The sequence below is a fragment of the Spermophilus citellus genome (genome assembly GCF_964194105.1).
Source record: "Spermophilus citellus genome assembly, chromosome: 4".
In the NCBI taxonomy this organism is placed as follows: domain Eukaryota; kingdom Metazoa; phylum Chordata; class Mammalia; order Rodentia; family Sciuridae; genus Spermophilus; species Spermophilus citellus.
The window spans coordinates 118,127,399-118,149,804 of NC_138185.1; the positions used below are offsets into that span (position 1 = coordinate 118,127,399).

General features: G+C 42.1%; 1 protein-coding gene across 7 annotated transcripts in view; it reads right to left on the minus strand.

Moving 5' to 3' along the window:
* The window catches only part of TLN2 (talin 2), a 421,584-nt gene that overhangs the window by 253,629 nt on the left and 145,549 nt on the right, over positions 1-22,406 (minus strand). Inside the window, exon 1 of one of the 7 annotated variants that reach the window (XM_081293080.1) lies at positions 18,783-18,850. The exons of the other annotated variants lie outside the window; for them this stretch is intronic. The gene's annotated coding sequence lies outside the window, so the exon portion shown is untranslated. Of the gene's footprint in view, positions 1-18,782; positions 18,851-22,406 lie in introns of those variants that run through there. 7 annotated transcript variants of the gene reach the window in all.

The window sequence follows — 22,406 nt, forward strand, 5'->3', positions numbered from 1 at the left end:
TAAATGCTGGTTAAGCAAAAAGAGTTTCTTAAGGCAGAACATTCTGGATGTGCTAATGTGGATTATGAGTAAATTGCTACCATAGCTTTCTCATACACAGATCCCTTTATTTTTGTGGTCTGCATCTTGGGACAAGTGCCCTGTGCACCACTTAAAATATTATAATTCATACTTTTATGCAAATCATTGTTAAAAACTCACTTAGCACCACCACACTAACAACTGAAGGACTAAGCACAATCCCTATAGTGATCAGTCAATGGTGCAAATATCAATGCAAAGTAGTGCAGAGCATGTGTTTTCTGGGCAGGCAAGAGAAGCCTACGATTATGCTGCTATATTCCCCTCTATCTTTATGTGCTTTCAATAATAGAATACTGAGGTGCCATGATTTCCTTATTGTTCTATATAATTTATAGTCCCGCCTCTTAAAAATTAAAAAAAAAAAAACACTTAAAAATCAACTAGTAGTATGTATAACTAGAAGGTAAACTCCATGAGAACAAGGACAGAGCTATATCCCCAGTGCTGGATACAAGGATGCTCCACAAATATTTGATTAAAGGAATACAATGAATGAATAAGTTATTCCTAAATGTATCATTCACTCATTTTATTAACTGGCCCAAATATAACTTCTATAGTTCTATATTTTAACTTTGAAATGCTTATTCTAATTTCATATTTCTCAAATTCTGTTTATCCCAGTTTATTCCCAGCATACTCTCTCATCCTTTGCAATTCCCACAACAACAACAAAAAAAGGAGAAATATTTTTCTTTATGACTTCTAGGTTAGAAGAAACTGTCTCTAGACCATATTCAGTACATTATTACAGTCAATTATTTCCAACAAAAGTCTAATTAGCTAACATTTGAATGACTAGGAAATTCAATTCAGCAGAGCTATGCAGCGGGCCCCCTTCTTTGGAGGAAGGAAGCAAAAACATGCCTATCTTCTAAAAGGAGGCAACTCTACAAAAATAAGCTCTCATTATCAATTTTCTGGGGGAAAAAACCCACAGAATACATGTATCAAGAACTATCCTTTAAACCAGGCACAATGGTGCATGCCTGTAATCCCAGTGGATCAATAGGCTGAGGCAGAAGGATCACAAGTTCAAAGCCAGCCTCAGCAACTTAACAAGGCCCTAAGCAACTTAGGGAGACTCTATCTTGAAATAAAAAATAAAAAAGTCTGGGTATGTGGTTCAGTGGTTAAGTGCCCCTAGGTTCAATTCCCAGTTCCAAGAAAAAGAAAAGAAATACCTTTACTGTTAATTTACACTTAATATTCTGAACAGTCAATTCTGAGATGTTGCAATACCTTCAAAGTGAACAAATAAAAACAAATATTTTGGCTCAACTTAATTCACTATGTTAAAATCTGGCAATGTATTTTAGAAAAATTTAAAACAATTTTTCTTTTTAGAGAGGTCAGAACAGGAAAAAGCCAGGAAATTAGAAATAGCATCAATTTCCTCCTTGTTAATTCAGAAAATTAATTAGGGCAGTCTCCACCTCTAATTCCTCAAAGCTTTAAGGGTTAGGGGGCTCCTATTTAGCAACCCCCAACTTTTGGCTGGGTTGCATCCTGGTGTATTGCAGCAACCTTACCAGTTCCACTGACTTGCCAGCTCCCTGCCATCACCAGGGTGATCATTTGTGTTGGGTCTTCATTTCTTACAAAATCAAGGCCAACTCCCCAGGCTACAAGCATCTCCAATGCCCACTTGATTATCTGCTACCATCCCGCCATGGAAGTCTGTGCTCCAGCACCAATGAGCCCACACACCTTGTGCTCTGTACCCTCTTAGCTACATTTCCCTATAGGGGAATGCCTACTCTTCTATGCCCAAATGGACGTTGAGATCCACCTGCTCCAGGGAAACTTTGTTTACCACATCTTAACTTCTGCACTTATAGTAATATGTTGGAATAATCTGTTTAGGTGTTTGCATTGCCCACTAGACTAGAAGCTCTCAGAGGGCAAGAATATGGCTTTCCAAAGAATATGGCTTTCTATCCTCAGTCCAGAACATAACTCTAAGCACATATTTAGTGCTTAATAAATGTCTCAAGAATTTTAAAAATATGTGTTATATATTAATAAATACAAGAGACTGGGTATGGCACAGTCTCAAGAGGCTAGGGTGGAGCAGCAGATTCACAGTGGGGTCAGGGGTATGCACATATGCTTACACATACAGCAGGCAATAGGAGGCCAAATTCTATGATCATCCTCCAGGCTACTTCAAGGCTCCAGCCAGAGCCCTTCTTCTCCTGTTCCTGGAGACTGACCAATTATTGACCCTCCTGCTACAAACCTGATATCTTTGGATAAGCTTCTCTTCTGTTGGACTTTGTCAATTGGGGAAATATGCCATTTCATAGTTATGCGTTCTCCATCTCCAAAGGGGGGGTGGAGAAAAGTTAATCTGAGGTATAACAACTGAACAATGGGAAAAAGACTCCCCTCTATAAGCTATTCCATCCCTGAACCCTAAAGGACATCTGTTATTCTCAGCCACTTGTTCCTTCCAATGTGGACCCTGTGGGAGCACAGGAAGTTCTCCAGAGCATCAACAGTGGAACCAGAAGTAGGCAACTGTGGTTCATCGACTATGTGAGCATTTCTTTCAAGAAGGCAGAGTGAGAGGTAAAAGTAAAAGGAACAAAAAGGCACATGTATAAATGGATCACTAATCAGTGCTAAAAAGAAATCACTATGGAGAGCTATCAAGCCATAAAAACACAAAATTGAAAGAAGCCAATCTGAAAAGGCTATACATTGCATGATTCCAAAGTCATAATCTTCTGGAAAAGGGAACAGTATGGAGACAGCAAATAGATCAGTGGTTGCCAGGGGTTAGGGGAAAGGAAGAGGTTATAGGCAGAGCACAGAGGACTCTTGGGGCAGTTTAATCTCTTCTGGAGGATATTATGAGGGTGGATTCATGTCATCATATTTTTGTCAAAAATCCATAAAGTGTACAACATCAAGGGTGACCTCTAATGTAAACTAGGGATTTTAGGTGATAATGACATGTTAATATAAGTTCGTCAGTTGTAATGAATGTACCAGTTTAGTGTGGGATGTGATAACAAAAGAGACTGTGTTTGGGAACTCTCAATCCTTTCTACTTGATTTTTGTTCTGAACCTAAAATGGCTCTAAAAAAAAAACTTAAGGCCTTTAAAAAATTGGGGGGTGGGTAGTGGGTAGAGGTTAAATGAGAGAGATACTGCACATACCACCCAGGCACTGAGACTGGGGAACACTGGAGATCCTCCTCACTGCAGAACAGAAACTGGGAAAAAGTCTAGAGTGACCCAAGCTGGCTTGCTCTGGGAGCATCAATGGAGGATCTGGGGTGAGGTCACCTGCGTGTATGGCACACTTAGGTGGAACAGGGACTGTGCACACAAGGCTGGCTCCACACTGCTAGAATTGACCCTCCCCAACTCTCATTCTTACTGCCACCCTGGCCTTTAACACAAAGGCTCTTCCATACTAGCACCTTGGACATGCTCCAACAGTGACACAATATAACTGAAGGGCATGAAGAGTGAATCCAACTTTCTCAAGTGGTACATCATCTGGTTTTCCACACTGATGGAAACCCATCATCTGTAATGAAACATCCTAGGTCCCCAGCAAGGGGAAGAAGGGGCATGCCCACAAATACCCAATCCCCCAGCCCTCAAAGCCTGGTTTCCTGGGTGCTGAGAGCCAACATACCACAATCTAAAATTGACCAAAAGAAAGAGTCAAGGGGCACTGTGAAATTTTGTCAGCCCCCTGGCAACCTATGACAAAGACAAGAATATGGAGTCCTTGAAGACAGTGATTTGGCTAATCGGGACCAAATAGATATTCAGGTATATATAATGTAGAAACAGGACTTGATTTTTATAAGAACAAACCTGTCACCATTTGGTCATGATTAACAGTTACTATAATCTTCAAACTCTATAATTCAAAAGCAATTTCTCTGCCCTATGATCCCTTGTGAAATCTGGTCATTGTAAACTGCCAACTGGTATGTTTTCCAAAAAACTAAATACCTCTCTTCTCTCCTCACATGACCAATGATTCTTTGCATATTCATTATGGTCCATTTCATTCAAAAACAAAACACCTCCCAGCAAACTGGACTGCTGTCATTGAAGCTTCATCCTCCTCTCCATATCCTATGAAAATGAATTCTTTGCCTTATGTCTCCTCCCTCCCATCTATGATCTGTCATCCCAAATCCCCACTTTTCTAAGAAGCTTACTGTCCCCCATGGTTTCCCCTAATCTTAGAGTTCTCTGAATTTTCATGGGTCTTAGAGGTTCCCCCACATAATTTAGCAATTAATTATGTCATGTTTTCTTTTACCCATTTCACCTACAGCATAAGACTCTGACAGGGAAGGTATACTCAGGCACGGAGCCTGGTGCCAGGTAACTAAGACCAGGGCAACCTGCTCCCTCACACTCAGGCTATGTGCACACGTGTAGCTGGAGTCCTGTGTGTTCACCTCCTTCCTCTGTAAAATGCAGCCATAGGGGCCTCCCTCACAGGCTGAGCACAACACACCCACCATTCAGATTGACCTTCCTATATCTCTTCAAGGCATTTTTGCACTGTGAAATAGCTAGTAAATGGTTTTAAACTAATGTTTTCAGTTCATAGTGGTTTTCTTTGGGAGATGGGATTTCAGAATTCTTTTCAACTTCATGCACCATGTAAGCACCTAAAACTTAGTTTAAAAAGCCATATACATATGAACTAAAGACACTATTATAATGCAACCCTATGCACAGAGGGTCCCTGATTCAAGATACAAATTATAATTTTTGAACCTATGACAGTGCAAAAGCCATAAGCATTCAGTAGAAACTGTAGTTCCAATGTGGGATTTTCTTCTCCCAGGCTAGCGATATATAGTATGATGTTCTCTCCAGATGCCCAGTTATAGGCTAACATAAGCAAAGAGCGTGTTTAAGGTGGCGAGGCTAAGCTAGGATATTTGGTAGGTTAGGTGCATTAAAAGCTTTTGTGGCTTATGTCATTTTCAACCTATGGGTTCATCAGCACAAAACCCCATCATGAGGCCGAACAGCATCTGTACTCATCACGCAGCCTCAGCAATGATCAAGTCCTGACCAAGTCTTCCATCAAGACCTCCTTTTATTTCTTCTCCGGACCTCACTGGAGGTTATTCTGAAGCAAGAATCACATATCATATGACTTAAGAATGACTATAAGAATAACATTTTTAAATATGAAAAGATACAGATTTGACATTTATCAAATAAAGTTGTGGGTATCTTGTTTTCTCTGTTCCCTGCTGTACACTTTCTTAAAAGTAAGTCACACAAACATTACTGCCTGATCTCTGTAGAACTTTAGGATGTTTCCCAGCCATGGTCCCTAGGGATTAGAAGAAATTGGACTCATTTTTAAAAGGTGATACCATGGAAATTGCTGGACAAATAAAACTTCCATTATTTAGTGATGCCGGCAAGGCGCAACAGGTCTCAGGGAGAATTTCTGGTGGCACAGGAGCTGGCTGGGAGGCCCTGGGCAGGACATCTCCCCTCCCAGCCTTGTTCCAGAGGAGAGAGACAGGACCCCAGCTCAATGCTCCCACTCACACGCTTGGCTCTTGCTCCCCTGCCCTTCAGCTAGAAGCTTCTCCCTCCCCTTATGCTTCTGTCATTCCCAGCACCAGCATCTCTGGCCAGAGTCACTCAGTCCCTACTTGCTCTTTGTCAAAAATAGACTAAACATACATTCAAATAGCAAAGTCTTTTCCAGAAACAAGTTCCCCCCATATCACCCTTTTACTCAAGCAACAAAACAAAAATCATTTCATTTTTTTCCCCTTTCCAACTTCTTGAAATAAAGAAAAAAAAATACTGTCCTGCTTGAGTCTCTTTCCTGGACTCAGTCCATAAGGCATAAAAATTCTTTGCTCTTTCCCTGCTCCGTGGATGAGAAAACCAGCCTACCCGTAGGAACTCACCTGCTAAAAATATCTACGTGTGCCAGACCTTCCCCAGAAGGTCCATGCTGTCCACTCGCAAGTAACTGTGAAATCACTTAAACGTCATTTTGGAGAAAATCATAATTCAATAATTTTCCCAATTCCCTCTCTCTCTCTCCACTCTCTCACTTTTGGTAGTATTGGGGGTTGACCCTAGGGTCTTAGTGCATGGTAGGCAAGTGATCCCTCACTGAACAGCACCCCACATCTTTTTATTTTTATTTTTTTAAGACAGGGTATCACTAAGTTGCTGATGTTTTCCTTGAACTTATGATCCACCTGCCTCAGCCTCCCAATTAGCTGACAGGTGTGCATCATTGTGCCAGGTCTGCCTGATTCCTTAGTTCTGTTCTACTCAATATTGTAGCTGCTAGTCATATTTGACAACCAAGCAGTAAAAAGGGCATTAGTCCGAATTGAAACTTTAATGAGTATAAAATATGTGAGATTTCAAATATTTTTAAAAATACCTCATTAAGAATTTTTATATTATATTTTGAAATATAATTGGATATATTGGGTTAAATAAAATACATAATTAATTTCACTTTTCTAATGCAGCTATAGAGACTATAAAGTCATAAACCTATCAAAATTAAAATTTCACTTTTTTACGTGACTCTAGAGCATTTGAAATTGTGTCTGTTTGGTATTATATTTCTAGGATAATGCTCCTCTAGGTTGAAATTCCCTTTTTAACAACTGCATAAACATGTTTCATGTCAACTCACCATAAACCATATTAAACACAACCCTAAAGTGTAAATTAATTCACTTGAAATTCTTTGCTAAATTCTTTCCTATACTTCTCCAGATGGTTTCTGCCAATTCTCGTTAAGATTTAAATATTTAAGTTTCCAGTAAGATAATCACAGCTACCTTGAGTGTAAAAGATCATGTAATCAATCAGCAGATGGCCCCCTCTAGACTGAGAGTCAACACGTTTAACTGCTGTGCTATTTAAAAGGCTATTTAAAATCCATATTTTTTAATCTCACAATCAGAAAAAGATAAAATTACTTCTGGCCGTTATCACTTGGGATTCTAGAATTCCATTTTGTGTAGCTGGGAAAATATTCTAATCCATAATTCTGCTATAAAGCAAAGGATAACTGGGCATTTTCCATAAGAGAAAATAGACCCCTCCTACCTTCGATTGGTTTTCACTCGATGAAAAAATGAATATCTAATGTAGACTGAACAACGACTTTTCCTTAAAAGTAAGTCACACAAACATTACTGCCTGATCTCTGTAGAACTTTAGGGTGTTTCCCAGCCATGGTCCCTAGGGATCAGAAGAAACTGGACTCATTTTTAAAAGGTGATACCATGGAAATTGCTGGACAAATAAAACTTCCATTATTTAGCTCAGAGCTTCCCAAAGAGTGGTGTGTGACTGGTCTCCAATGATACAAGTATGGAAAACGAGAACAGTTGGAAACTCTTAGAGCAATTGGACAAAGTGATTTATGTTGGCTGAATCTAATTTTTTAAAAATGTAATTGTATTTTATGTTTCTTCAAATATTTCATGCTTATTAAATTTTACAAAAGGACATCCGCCTAAAACAGATATTAAGAAAATGTTCCTCTCTTTCAGAAACACTGACCTAGACCATTCCACCAGAATCCCTGATTTTCTGGTGACTTCCCTCCACATTTGCAGGGAGGTAGAAGGGTGCAGAAAATAGATAAAGGGAGCCGAGACTCTGCACTGCAAAAGGTAAATGCCTCTGCTAAGAGAGGTGAGAGAAACAATGATTCTCATAACATAGCTGGGATTAGAATCTGTGACACATATTTTCACACCTACAACCAAAACGCCATATTTCTTTAATTATATAATGTCATGGATTATAAACCATAATGTAATATAATATAGTGTTCATGGGTCCTGATTTCAGAGATATAAAAATAAATACCAACTAAAGTTCATATATGGAAGTTCATATATGGAATGATTATATCTCAACTAAGAAAAATATAGTATTCATTATACACACAAGAAAATAAATCATTTTTTGTAAAGCCTTCCAAGTTGAGGTTAAAGGCTAAACACTTCTAGGTAAGTAGGGGGCCCATTATTGAGCATCAACTATGCACAAGGTGTTCTGAGAGACCTAACAGAAGTGACAGTTCCTGAACAATTTATAATTGAGATGGGAAGGCAGATGGTACCTAAAACATCAAGGAGTTGAGAGTAAGGCAGGGGAAGGCCTCACATACTCCCACCAGTGTCCCATCAGTTACATTTGGTCTCAAGGCTCTTATATCCAGCCAAGGATGGGGCCCTAGGTAGCCTGTCTCTTTCTCCTGTGCCTCAAGCTGAAGGGTGAAGGCAGGGAGTCAGGTAGCTGAGCTCCCCACCTGCTTCCACTGCCAACCAATTGGTGTAAGCTTGGGCAGCAGCCGCTATAAGCCACTGTGTCCTCATCGATATAAGGAATAATAAAGCATATACCTCAAGGCAACCCAGAAGGTTGTTTTGTTGTTGGAAGATCAGGGACTCCTGCAGGGTATATACTGAGGGAAGGAGTAAAAGGAAAGGAAAAAATCATGGCCAAGGGAAGGAGGGGATTCCTTGAGAAAGGAGCCCTGGGAGGTGGGAAGGAGGCCATTGTCTTCCATCCCAAATTCTTTTCCATCGCCCTGGAGTATCCAAAGGGAGGAGACATCTCAGGAAAATGTTATCCACTGAGATAGGAGGAGGGTGTTCCTCCATGAAGAACAGGTGCTGAGGAGAGAGGGGAAAGGGCTACATGTCTCCTACAGGAGCCTGAGCAAGTGTGTACCAAGGGTCCAGAAGGAGGCTATGTGGGAAAAGGCCCAGGCTGAGGCATTGAGTCCTCACTGGGTGCTGACACCAGTCTCCAATGGTGCATCAAGGGGGCTGAGTTAACTTGAGGGCAGAGAGACCATGCTCTCTGCTTCCTCCAGGGCGCTAGGCAAGGGTATCAGGGAGCTGAGGCCACTCAGAAGAGAACTAGAAGAAGGTAGAGGGAGAGACAGCAGGGTGTTTGACAGAGTGGCAGACAAGGAGTCTCCATAGGGAGACTACAGTGACAAAGAGCAAGTGAGGGAATGTGAACGGGGGAGACAGAAAATGTCAAGAGGGCCAAAAATTCTGGAGAGACCACACATAATTCAGGGCCTGATTATGAGAACTAGTTACTGGCTGGAAGAGAAGCCTGCCACAGAGAGCCAAGGGCCAGCTGGGGTCTGGGTTGTTAATGACTTCACTTGTAGGGGCATCACAGTGCCAGCTCTGAGAAGAGAGGCTGGGTGGGTGAGAAGCCCATGAGCAGGGGCCTATGTCCATGGTGAAGCCAGGCATTAGCCAGGAGGGGACAGCACAAGACTGTGGAGCAGCCACTGAGCCAAGACTGGGAGGGGAGGGTGTAGCAGGAGGAGGCAATGGCCAAACAGAGGGCAGGACCTGGGAATGCCACCAGGGAATCAGAAACCTACATAAACCCTTCAGACCTAGCAAGGTAACAGTGACTGAAGAGAAACAGGGGCCATAAAAGTCACCTGCAGTGAAAGTGCCGGGAAGTGTGTCTGACTTGGTTCTGTCGCTGCTAGAATGCTTCATTAAGTACTCCATCTTCATGTATTTCTAGGATCCTGGCTGATACCACAGATCCTGGCATAGAAATTTTGCATGGAGTAGATTTTTTAAAAAAAGCTGCATCTCAGGGAAAGAAGCTAACAGAGCCCAATCAATGATAGTCTGAGGGGAGTTGCTGTCTAGGGATTCAGAGCACCTGCTAGCTGAACATTTCCCTTGAGGCAAGGCTGTGCCCTGTGACAAGCCAGAAAGCCTGGAAGGAAAGGCATAGGCAAAACTGGAGAAAAGAGGAATCTCTCAGGTTCCTGCCAGATGCCTGCACCAGGCTCAGGACCTCCATAGGAGACACAGGAGAAGGAAAGCAGGTGTCCAGGATCCATTCCACCCTGGAACAGTGAGATTAAATGATGAGGTAGATCGGGAGACTAAGGAGACCTTAGGAGACTTTTCAACCACATGCGATGGATACATAATACTAAGGAATATTTAGGTGCAATAATGGCTCTTTTATTTTTAGGGATTATAATAATTAAGAACAGAGCCTTAATCTTCTTGAATTGCACACTGAAATATATACAGAAGAATGATTTGAAGGTGAGGATTTCATTTAAAATAATCAGGTGAGTAGGGGGTATTCTTGATGAAACAAGATGGGTCAAGTATTGATAATCACTGAAGCTAGGAAGGGTACATGTGACTCATTAGACTAATCTATATTTGAATTTTTCAAGAAAAAGCTAACTACAAGCAAATAAAAAGGAAGCAACACCTGAACTAATTGTGCTACTAAGACATTACTGCAACAACTCTAATCTCCCAAAGTGTGCTTTTTAAAGTGATTACAATGCTTAAATCTTTAAGATCAACAGTTTCATAGGGACAGAGTCTTTCCTTGAAGTTTTCTAAAGAAGCAACACTGGCTGGAGGAACATATGTACAGTCACACTTGAGAAGGTCCAGGAATCTCATCTGCCCAAACATCATGTCACTTTGTCATCCAAGTTCTGCACCTTCTTCTCTGATGACATAAAGTAAGTTTGACTGCTTCACTGTGGTGGGCAAGAGACTCCTGTCATGCTTTGCTGCCTAGCTGAAGAATCGAGCAACCAGAAGCTGCCAAGTGTCAAGTACATCTCCTGAGCACCCTCAGTGTGATTGGCATCCCCCTTTCTAAACCATGGAAGGAATGGCAATAAGCCTGGAAAGGAAAATAGCTAATGTCTGCTCTACACGTTCACAGCCAATGTCAATGTCATCAGCACCAGATGTCCTCATTTTGATAAGAGCCAAGTTGTGGCAATGTTGACCCCAACTGGGTTGGAAAGTGACTCTCAAGAAGAGAAGAGGTTAAGAGACCCAAGCATACCACTTCCTACACATGGATTCTCCTGCTTCCACCTAACTCAGAAGGTCTTGTGTGTGACCAGAACTACACCAAGTACTTTAGGAAGGACTAGCTTAATCTAGCACTTCTCCACTGGGGTGATTTTGTACTCAGTCACCACCAGGGCATATCTGGTATTGTGTGGAGACACAACTTGCAGGGGTAGGTACAGGCATCTGATACACAGGACAGCACCATATAACTAAGACTTCTTTACCCTAAAATGTCAACAGGGTCAAGTGGAAAACCCTAGCTTGGGCAACTGAAATGAAAGGCAAAGGAATATTCAGGTGTGTGTGGGAAAGAGAACAGAAACAGAAAGAGTCAGGGAGAGAGGCAAAAGCAGAGAGGTAAAGACACTACCTTTTACATGTCCTTTATTTGTATGCTTCTACTAAGGTGTTTTTTTAACCAGATACAGTATTCAATGTCATGTTCTCTGGTGCAGATCCTATTTGGTCCAGTAACACAAGAGGCCCAGACTCTTGAGGGACAGCGACTGCCAAGACAAATATTTGCTTTTTTCCAACGGCCATATTTACTCAAGATTATTCTGCTCTTGATGAACTGGAAACCAACTGGTGGTTGACACACTTGGAAAAGAGCCACAGAGCAGCCTGGCACCATTCCCACAGTGGTAAGAAGGGAATGTGGCTAAGAAGGCTGATCCTGAAAAGCACCTAAGCTTTTTGATGGAGCTACTTTGAAACCAGATTCATACCCCCAGGGCAATTCTGTTCATGTTTTCAGCATCACTGAAGAGTCTTGAGAAATGGAAAGTGAAGAAAAAGTAAAGTAAAGAAAGCCAAATGACAAAAAAGGAGAAAGAAACAAATATCACTGAAAAAAGCTCTCACATATTATTACTCCAGGGCTGGAGTTGTAGCTCAGTGGTAGAGTGCTTGCCTCACAGGTGTGAGCCATTGGGTTCGATCCTAGTACCACATAAAAACAAATAAAGGCATTGAGTCCATATACAACTAAAAAAAATTATTACTCCAGGGTACAGTAGCATTAGGTTGCTTATTAACCTTGAACAATAACCTACACTGACCTCCACGACAACCAAAATTAGCTTCTAACTTGAATTATACTGTTTGCATTCACATATGTGGAGTGTTTCTATAATAAAGTGGTAACTAGAGTTCAGCTGTGCCTAGACTACATGATCACAAAATCTTTCAGGTGCCACGGAGCTTCTGTTTTTCACAGCCCCTCCTCTTTACCACAAAAACTCAATCACAGCTACAACGACAACTGCCAAATCCACCTACTAAGGTAAGAAGCAAACCACACTGATCTCACATGAAAGCTTCAAATGCCATCCCTTCAAGAAAGTCTGGGTCCCAGAGTGTGTCTGGGAAAGTGGTCCTAATACCCTGGTGGTCCTGGGCATCAAATGCTGAGCTAACACCTTCCTGCTGTGGGAGACACTTCTATTAAAAAGGAAGTGAGGTCCTCAAGCCAGAGGGTTTAGCCAGAGATGCCCTGTCCCCAAAACATGCATCCATGGCTTTAGGGCACAGAAGGAAATGGCAGAGGGGATTCTTTGATTCTCCCATGAGAACACACACTCAGCCTCTGGCCTGAAGGAATTAAATGGTGGTCCCACAAAAATATAAATCCACATCTTAACTCCTGTAAATGTGGCATTACTTGGGAAAAGGGTCTCTGCAGATGTAATTAATTATAGTATTGAAATGAGATCATCCTGAATTAGGTGGATGGGTCCTAAATCCAATGAGAAATGTTCTTTTATAAGAGAAGAAGCAAGGACAAGAGCAATCAGAAGACTATATGAAGACAGAGGGATAGGGTGCAGTCAAGTAGCCTCAAGGCAAGGAGTCTCTGGAGTCAACAGAAGCTGAGAGGTAAGGAAGGATTTCCCCTAGAACCTTTAAGGGAGTCTGATTCTGCTGAAATGCTGACTTTGCACCTGTGGTCTCCAAGCTGTGAGACACAAATTCTTACGGTTGTAAGCCATCCCACTTGTGGCACTTTGTAAAGGCAATTCTATGAACTATACCTGATCTAACACAGACTGTCGAGTACCAGGCTCTCCAAACTGCCAGGTGAGGCTGCAGCAGGGTATCTACCAGGGGCATCTTCCCATGGCCAGGGATGAGCTCAGAAGGATAGGGCTAGGGGATATGTATGCAGCTCTGAAATCCAGACCAAAGATGTTTTCCAAAGGACCTGCTCTGGGATGTAATCAAGGGAAAATGTGCTCCCTCCCATCTGACAGGGGCCAGAGCACCACCCAAAGAGACAAGCTTTTCCCAAATGGTCCCTGAGAAAGGCAACCTCAAGGTCATGTGGATCCTCTGAGGAGTGGCTGTCATCAACCCCACCGCTAACATTCACAGAGCACTTCCCATGGGCCACACACTGTTTCAACAACCATAAAAGGTAACTGCTCATTCTGCATTTTGATTTCATCCTTCCCTGTCTTTTCTTAAAATTGCTACCTCTTATATATGGGTCTAAAAGTAATTGTTTAATGCTACATTTAAAAGAGATTGCTAGTGCCTGCTTGGCAGCAGATATTCTAAAATTGGAACAATACAGAGATTAGCATGGCCCCTGCACAAAGATGATGGAATTCCTTTTTGTTGTTGTTGTTTGGAAGGGAGGAAGGCAGACATAGAAAGATTGCCACCATTGGCATGTCTCCTGTGGAAAATGAAGCAGAGGCAGTTTGAATAGTTGCCCCAGAACAATTAGTGGTTAGTGAAGAAGCCAGACCCATGACCCAAGGGTCCATGTCTTCAGAGCCTGGCCAGCACTCAACCCTGCCTCACCTGATCCAGGAGTTCATTCCCCTCACCCCAGCATGCTCCCTGCAACCCAATGCTCCTGAAGCAAGGGTCATATTCCTTGTCCAAGCACACCCCTTGCCCAGCTCCTCTTCCCTTCTCCCTATTTATGTACTTTAATTAAACAATAATTAGGTACATGAAATGCTAATGTCTGGATGATGGGCTCAGATAATTCAACAGGGATGGTGACATTTAAGTAAATGGTTACTATGTAATGACGAGAGGGAATTCCCATTCCAAACACACCATCCTCAGCTACAAACCCACTCTTGCTGGCCTGCCAGTTGAGGCAGCACTATAACCCTGCACATCTCACATTCAAGCAGGGTCTTTTCCTTGAGCCTCAGAAATGCAACATGCTGGGGAGGTGTTTCTTGCTTCTGCTCTGATTCCCTCCAACCTCTCACTGCTCAAATCTACCGACCACATCCCCACATCCCCAGGCATCCCCATGACACATCAACATTTAAGATGCTTTTTTGGTGGTGCAATCTGTTTGGGGAGGATTGACATTGTGCTTCAAATATCTTTGAAAACATCCAGCCCCCCTTGAACTGGTAAATACAGGGCTTCAGATTTCATATCAGGAAGTAATATAGATGCAGAAGTGCTTTCCTATATAAACATGCTAGCATTCAATCTTTGTACCAATATGGACTTGAAATAACTTAATGATCCATGAGAAAAAGTTGTTTAAGTTCACCATGTGTCATATTCTTGACTGAACATTTTTTAACCAGAAAAACATTGCTCATGAAAACTTGAGAAAATGCTTACTCTATAAGCATATAAGTGGAAAAAAGCCGACAGCTAAATTGTACTTGTGGTATGCTTATAACTTGTCAACTCAAGAAATAAACTGATTAACCAGAACTGGGGATGTAGCTTCATGGTAGAGTATTTGTGTAGCATGTGCCAGGCCCTACATTCAATCTCCAGCACCACAAAACACACACACACACACACACACACACACACACACACAACACCAATTAGCCCTATGAGGGAAGGGGGGACTGAAAGGAAGTTAGTCCAAATAAACATTTTTCCTGAGTGGTAGAGCTGTGACTGTTCATCTCTCTTACTTTTTAATTTTGTAGATGTTTCTATGAATAGATATGACAATAAGACAAAAAATATTTTAAAAAGAAAAATCAAGCCTTCCATAACCACTCACTGCTGCTGGGGAGCTTTAGAAAGATACAAAGGACCCTCCCTACATATGTGGACTTTCCTCCCACCTCACCACCCACTTCCCCAAACTCCTATAAACACCCTTCCTACCATAATCAATGACTTTATGTTCCCAGAATCTGCCTGATGCCCTTCACCTTGGTGTGTCTGAGTGCCTGGGGTGTGCTTTCCTGATCTTCCTTCTCCCACTGGAATGCAGGCTCCACAAAGGCATGGGTTTTTCTTGGTTTTGAATCACTATTGTAACCCCAGTCCCCAGAAAACCTCTGGTACATTGCCAATGCTCCATAAACATATCCTGAAAGGCACTAACATCATGCTCACATGTAGCCTCCTTCCTAATGTCATCCCTAGCTACAACTCTCAGCTGGCCCATACCTCCATCAGGAGTCACCTGTTCACACCTCTGAATTCCCCTAAGATCATAGCACATACCTCATCTAATAGAACATTTGCCATGTTACATCATTTCTCCCTGACCACATTTGCAGCAGCCACATGGAGAAGCGATGAACACACATGCCTGAGAGTTTACGTGTCCCCCTTCCTTTTCCTCACAACCCTAAGAAGTAAATTAATCTGCATTTTACAGATGAAGAAACTTGAGGCTTATAAGGTTAAGGAACACACTCCCATGATTACTGAACAGAAGAGCCATCTGATTCCAAAGTCCAGACTGTGGGGTAAAATGCCAGTTTGTGTGTTTTATATAGTAGACTGGAAACTTTTGAGGGCAGGGATAAACATTTTCCTACTCTTTGAAAGCTGACTAGTACTGCTTTACTTACCAGTCAGTCAAATATCTGCCAATTTAAAGCACAGGAAAATGTCCTTAATGCAGACCACACTAATTCATAGTGTGAAATAGTCCTAGACCTACACAATTGGAAGTTTAAATGGTCTGTCTAGAAAAATAAGGGTAATAAAACTTTCAAGTTTATTCAAATTAACACTTGGCTATGTAAAGAATTGAAGGACCCAACTATTGCCAAAGTCTCTTTTTAGCCATCCAGAACTACATTGTTATGAAGTGATAGTGAACTATTGTTCTTATGCATTAACTTAGATTCCCTAAAATCCTTTATTGGACAATGTCAAATTTGTGTTACAGAACGTATTTCAAAAATCTCTTTTAGGCCTATCATCTGTCAGTTCAGTGCAATTCATTTTGTTTGTACTTTCATATTTTAAAACTGTCCCTATAATTCCCTACATTAGGTGACTTTTCATTATCCAAACTAATGAAATTTTATTGTACCAAAAGAATATCATAGACAGTTTTAGAAATAGTATTTCTGGACTTCATTCATTTCTGGCAATCAGGAGAAAGATTTCTGTCCCCTGGGTGTTGTCTGGGGACCTCCCCCACCATGTGGACCCTGTGGTGTTTAACACTCATCAACGGCTTGTCTGGGTTCACTGCTGGTGAATCTCCAGCCAGCTGATGCACACAAATTAGCAGTTCCTACATGCGCCTCTCCCCTTCCTGGGTCTAATTACGCAGGCGACAATGGAATATTTATTTATAAGCAGTTCTGACTACATGTACATCAATGAAGGGAATGCAGTATCTTACCCAGTAAAACTAATGTGCTCAGGGAAAATAACACAGAAGTGCAATCTGTAAGAGTCTGTCAGGGGCACAATCCAGGAGTAGCATTAACCTTCACACAGCCTTCTGCAACCCACAGAGCACTTCGTCTCTCCTTTCTCATTCACCTCTAAAATCTTCATAGTTTGCAGACTGAAATGAGCAAGGCCACCAACATGAGAGCAGCATTTGAACCCACAATCAACTCAGATTGTACCAGGGATGATTTTGGAACCCCTGCCTGTTCCCTTGGAATCTAGCTTCTCAGCCCCACAAGAAAACTAGAAACCTCCTGCCAGCTTGTGGTTGAATCAAGTTTATAGAAGTGTCTCCTATGGGGAAAAGACCACTTGGCAAGGACTGTGAAGACAGGATCCACATAACCATCTGCCAAGATGGGTGGCTATGGTTTGAGAATCTCTACTTCCTCATCTGTAAAATAGGACCCCATGGAGTAGAGCCCTAAACCTTCTTGACAACATGAAAGGCCTGTGCCATAATTTTCAAAGTCAAACACCACACTGAGGATAAAATACTCTTAGGTTTTTTTGTTTTGTTTTGTTTTGTTTTTTAAGGAAGAACACATCCCTTATGGCCTAACCTGTTAGATCAGTGGGTAGTTATTACATCCCTGGCACTCGCTAGGTACTGGGAACACAAAGTGAATTAAAGTCAAGGCCCTGCCTAAGAATGCTGCCCTATCCAATCCAGTGAGAGGAGAGATCCGTAAACAAATGACTAGATCAAATGTGATACACATGGAGGCTCTCATCCGTTTTTTTTTTTTTTTTTCTTCTTATTTTTTGGACACTGGTAGGGGAAACTGAAGGGATCCCAGAAGAGGCAAGGTGGAGCCAATGCTGGAAGCTTACCATGACTGAGACAAGACAGGAAACACTTCAGGCACAAGGCCCAGCATGGGGAAAAAGTGGTATGAAAAGGAACGGTGTTTTAAGAGAATAGAAGTGTTTTAAGAGAATAGAAGTGTTTTAAGAGAATAGAAGCTGTTGAGGAAAACTGGAATGGGCAGGGCCAGGAAGCGCAGGGGGAGGGTTGGGGCCAGACACAAGGAGGTAGCCACACTGCTACATGGGTGACTTCACTTCATTCTTACCAATTAGTAAAGCAAGGGTTACAGCCCATAGATGCCAGGGGTCAGGGAGTGTGTGAGTGATTCTAAGCCACATGGTTACTGTGCTCCTGACATTTTGAAGTTAGCCCATATGTCCCTCATCCCAGATATGGAACACCTATAAAAACTTAAATGTAGTATAATTACATAAAGCAATTATATATAACATAATTATAACAAGATTATATTATAAAATATGTTAATGAGTAAGCTGTAAGTTATTCCCAACCTATCTTAATGCAACTATGTCAATTTTATTAAAAATTGAAAAGTTGGGGCTTAATGGGGGTAAACAGGGATGAGACAGAGAGATATGTGGATAAAAACAAACCAAAATGGTATAAAAAACAAATAAGTGAGGATCCTAAAGAGATAGGGCTATGATTAGAAATATGCCTAATATTGGGCATAAATTGGTTCTAGTAAAAAATAATATATCATCTGCTTAAGACATAATATCCCCAAACTATTGATTTATCTATTATGTGCCAGGTATCACCAGTTTGAAGAGGAACTGGTCTTAGCCTTGAGGAGTTTGCAAATTAAAAAGGAAAAAGAAGTAAAGACATCATTTAACACTGGGGCATACAGGCTAAGAGGGTGAACACACAGGGCACTCGGGATGAGCAGAGCCAGGAAGACATAGGAAGGCCAAATGGGGTTCATTCTCAAGAGAGCAGATGTTTAATCCTAAAATTGAAGAAAAAAAAAGGAGGTGGGGGCAGGATACTTCAAGAGGGAGCAGCAAGGCAAGAGGGCCAGAGAGGACAGCTGGGAGGCAGAGTTAGGGAGGGATGCAGAGGAGGCTGCGGGTGTCGATCAGAAAACCCAGTACAGCAACAGGCAACAGGCACTGTCCCAGAGGATGATGTACCTTTTGGAAGAAAAGGGACTTTTTATCCACAGTTTCCTCTGTCTAGTGTAAAGTACTTTAAAATATGGGCAATCATCACTGGCATGTCAGATGCCTACATTAGCTTCCTGTTCAGTAATTCAGGAGAAGGGTAGAAGATTTAGCCACAGGAATCCCTAGAGGACTTTAACATAAGGTAAACTCACCTGGAAAATGATCCCAAGGCAGACACCTTAACGAAGGCATCATAATTATTCTGCACAAGCCCTCAGCAGCTCTGGCAGCTTAAACTGCTAAGGAGGCTGGAGGAAATGCGGGCACACCCCTGAGGAGGGGCCTCAGTGGGGTGTGTTACATTCCTTTGAAAACAGGGCCCCTGCTATAATTTGTGTAATCAGACCAGAGATTGGACTCCAGAACTCTGCTTCCCATTTATTACAATATCACACTCCTGCCCAGGAAACCCCACCCAAGCTTTTGTTTGGAATTCCTTTCCTTGATTAGGTGTAAGTCCTATTATTCCCGCCACTCAAAAATAATACAAGGGTCTGATGAAGTTGCAATGTACAGCCCAGCCAGAAACCTGCCTTCCCCAATGAGGCTAATCCTTTTTCTACTCTCCTGTTTTAGAATGATGGCTTGTTGTTTTTTTTTCCCCCTATTCTGTAGAGATGTGGGGACACTCGGTAGAAATGGAAAGGCAAATAAATCATTGTTCCTCTCTGGAAAGAGACTTGCAAGTCAGTGATCCCTCCCAGCCTGTGTCCACAGACCCCCTCTCTGCTTGCCGGCCTCTGTTCACTGAGTGCATGGAAAGGGGTGATGGGGGCCTCAAGTCCCATCACCCAATCTTTACAAATGCTGTTCTTGGCAGAGCTGCCCTCATCCCCTACTTCCCAACAGGAGTAGTAGTGCTGAGCTGCCATGTTATCTGACTGCTTTCATTATGCAATTCAACTGAGTCCAACCCCCAAAAAGAGCTGAACTGGAGGGCAGGGATCATCATCCAAAATGCTTGATAATTCTTACAACCAGAGACAGGGGATGTTGGGCAATTTCACTTATAAACATTAAGAAGTAGAGTTGAGAGCAAAGGATCAATCACTTTATCTAGCAAATATTTGAACAATGTAAGAGACATGTTTTGTGGTCTGTTCAGCTGAAGGGGGCTGCCTTGGGTATCTGGTGACCTTCTCTACTTGCTTATTCCCCCCAGTTATCCAAGCAGTGCAGAGCCCCCACCCCAAGGCAGTTAATCCATTCCTAGGCTATAGATCTAACACAGTGTGGTCTGACTCAAACAGGCCAGCTCGACCTGTGGGGTTCTTTCTGAACCCAGTAACTGAGTAATCCCATTTGGTAGAACTCTAGCTGGGTGTCTGGAAGCTTATGAAATCACCAAGACTGGGGCAGGCACAGAGGGCTACAGCAAACTGGTAAGCAACCATAACCTTGCAAATTCATCTGTAGGAAAAGAAGATAAATCACACTCTTAAAAGAGGGACCAGAGAGATAGAAGCCCAAAAGGCACCCTGGCTATCTCAGCCTAATTCCTGAGATTCCAATGTGCTTTATTTCCAAAGACACACAGTAGTGCTATCTCATAGCTAGTGTGGAAACTCTGCAGTAGATGGCTACAGATCATGGAAGCACAGGTATAAGACAGCATTGAGGTACACAATGTATTTGTGCAGAGCACAACTCACTGAGGGCCAGATTTGCCAGAGAACTCAGAAAAAACAGGTCTCCAACTTGGCCATTGGAAGTAGGAAGGGTGTAGCTGAACATTTGAGGGCATCTTGATAGTCCTACAGTGAAACCAACTTTCCTTCCAATCATTCCTCTGGGCTCAGCCCACATCCACTTCGACCTCGCCCATGCAAACTTGGGAGAGTCTTGCAGGCAAGCTCTCCTGCCTCTACTTCCGGTGATCCTAGGAAAATACAGTAATCCCCAGGGAAGGCTGTTTGGAGCTCTCTCAACTAATCTGCACAAGATACTAAAGGACTACTCCCTCCAAACTATTCTCCTTCATTATCAGACAAAGGAAAAGGGGATAGTCACTCATAGGGGATCAAATGGGACTGAGAATATGTGACACTGGAATATGCCACCACCAAACATGAAGGATTGTGGAGCTGATGTTAGATAAGCAGCAGATGGAGGAGAGCTCTCTGTCCTCCTCCTTCTTCACTTAAAACTGGACATAGGTTTACAAAGACAAAGACACCCTGCCCTCTTCTACTAAGTTAACAAAGGTCAATCACTGAAGGCAACTTTGGACCCTTATGGACCTGGAGATGGCACCAGAGGAATCTCCATTAACAGGTTTAATTAACTCGTCTTTATCTCCTAATTGTTGGCCTTCCCCCAAGTTGGTGCCCACAGAGCCTCAAAAGTCCTTTCCCTTTGTCTTGTCACTTCTCTAAAAACATATTAGTCTTTGCTGAAAATGCTAAATAAGCTGGAATTCAAAGTCACTCTATGAGAACTGGTTATTCCCTAGGTGTCTCCCATGCATATTTGAAATACATATGGTAATAAACGTTTGTTTTTGTCTTATTAATTTGTCTTTTGTTACAAGGTCCTTTCCAATTAAGAACCCATGAGGACTGGAGGAAAAATATATGTTCTTTCCTTACAAGAAGTATATCCTAAACTTATATGACAGGTGTTTGGGGCAAGGATGGGCATGGAGATGAAAAACAAAATCAGTGAGGAACAAGCAGATGGTTAAGGAGCATTTGTCAAAAGAAATATGACAGGCACACAGCTAACCCAATCCCATGCTTGCATTCTCCAAATGCTATAAGACTAGATGAGGAAATCACTCCTAACTCCTACATGCAAGGAAGTCTTTCTTGAGAAATACAGTTGAAATAGAAGATAAAAGCTGGAGCCCCATAATCCTGCAGATCTGAGGTGCCTCTGCAGAACAAATGAAGCTCCAGGAATCACCTCTGCAAGTCCTTTCATTTTCTTTTTTTTTTTTTATTGGATGTTCACAACATTACAAAGCTCTTGACAAATCATATTTCATTAGAATCAAGTGGGTTATGAGTCCTTTCATTTTCTGTTTTTTTTTTAATTTTATTTTTTTTAAGAGAGAGTGAGAGAGGAGAGAGAGAGAGAGTGAGAGAGAATTTTTAATATTTATTTTTTAGTTCTCGGCGGACACAACATCTTTGTTGGTATGTGGTGCTGAGAGGATCGAACCCGGGCCGCACGCATGCCAGGCAAGCGCACTACCGCTTGAGCCACATCCCCAGCCCCAGTCCTTTCATTTTCAATCTTAGGACTCATAGCTTTCAACACACACACAGTAATCTGAAATTTACCTACTGAAAGTTCCCAGACAACAGGATCTATTAGCAAAAAGGAATGATTGTTTACAAGGTTCCAACTTACACCCTGAAAAACTGACTCCAAATGCACTAAGCCCACTCTTTGGCAATCCAGATATGGGGGTTCCAACTATGGAAAAATTGTCAGAGCCCTCAGTCACCACATTATCATGTGCCACTCTATCTTTCTATTTAGAGGTTCTTGACACCTCTAAATTCACTCTCAAATGTGCAGTCCCCAAAGTCCTTTTGTATCTGACAATTAGTATGGATTTGGTGAATTTCAACCCTATCATTTTATTTTCAGGGCTCACTAGGATCTCCTTCCAGAGACTCCAGCCCAGTCTGGTCACAGCCACTGGCTAGACCTCTATCTCACTCCCAACCTCCTTCAGAAAAAAAAAAAAAAAAAAAAACAGCAGTTGGTTCCTAGAAGCCATCCTTTCTCAAAGTGTGCTCCTACATTTCTTCAAGAGGTTCAGTGAT